The 1205-nt window shown below is 47.4% G+C and overlaps 1 non-coding gene across 1 annotated transcript; it reads left to right on the top strand.

Annotated features, from left to right (window-relative positions):
- The first annotated feature begins 731 nt into the window (after nucleotides 1-731).
- Nucleotides 732-833, top strand: LOC122235596. The gene has a single exon (XR_006213641.1). It is a non-coding gene; the product is annotated as a U6 spliceosomal RNA (small nuclear RNA).
- The last annotated feature ends 372 nt before the right edge of the window (nucleotides 834-1205 follow it).

Below are 1205 nucleotides of genomic sequence, written 5' to 3'. Positions count from 1 at the left end.
TAGTTTCAGCCCAGGTCATGATCTCACAGTTCATGAGTTTGAGCCCCACATGAGGCTCCGCACTGACACTTCGGAGCCTGCTTCCGATTCTCTGTCTCCCTCTCTCTCTGCCCCTCCCCCTGACGTGTGTGCTCTCTCTCTCTCTCTCTCTCAAACATTAAAAATAAAATTAAAATTAAAAATAACAAAAGGCTCTTAGGTTAATTCAAGAAAGGTAGTATACCCCCCACCTTGATGACTGAACATTGCTGAATACTGATGACGCAAAAACACCCAAAAAACACCCATGGACAGATAACGAGGCTCAAATCTCACCTCTGTCTCCATAGTTATAAATAAAGTCTTCGAACCTTTATCTTCTGGGATAGAGATTCTTCATTTACAAGGTGGAGGGATTTCCAATGCTTTCTGGGGAGCCGCCCACTTCTAGAATTTATTGGAATTCCAAAGGTCCAACAAGAATTGTGTTTAAAGTTGTATTGGCGGTTGAGAGGACCGGTCAGGAGTGACAACCGAAAATCAAGATCTGAGTTCTGGGGTGTAAAGTTCCAGGCTCCAACTTTCTGTAGCATGTCATGACCCAGGCTGATGGACCAAAGCCTTCATTATCCCGGCACAGGAAACCCAGGGGCCGGGTTTCCGGATGATGTCAGAAAACACAGGAAACTTGGAGAACAGATTGAATTCCCTCCCAGAGAGACCACTGACACCTCTTTGCGAAACACCTGAGAGTGCTCGCTTCTGCAGCGCATATGCGAAAATGAGAACGAGAGAGATTAGCACGGCCTCAGCACTAGGATGGCTCACAAATTCGGGAGGCATTGCATATTTTGTGCCGTGCCCCAGCGAACTGCCACCCTTTGTGGATGAGCACACAAAATGGGGGGTTTGGAGAGGTCGCTCAGGGTGACTGCTCTGAGTTTGTGCCTTGCTGCCCGCAGCCAGGGGCCCTAAGACACCTAAGAGGCCCTCCTGGCCTCCTACCAGATCCTCTGTCATTGGACGTGAGACCCTACTTTGATGGCCGCCCAGTCACATTCCCATTATTAGGTTACCTAGGTAATCCTAGTAGCTTCATCTGAAGGCTTGTTCTCATTGGCTAAAAAAAAAGAAAAGAAAAGAAAAACCACCTGAGAGGCAATGGACATAGTAATAGCTAACGTCTGTTTAGCACTTGCAATGTGCCAGGCACTGATCTATGAAAC

This window comes from Panthera tigris, chromosome X (genome assembly GCF_018350195.1).
Source record: "Panthera tigris isolate Pti1 chromosome X, P.tigris_Pti1_mat1.1, whole genome shotgun sequence".
NCBI lineage: Eukaryota > Metazoa > Chordata > Mammalia > Carnivora > Felidae > Panthera > Panthera tigris.
Note: the sequence above shows the minus strand (reverse complement) of the source record. Positions and strands in the feature narration are given on the sequence as shown.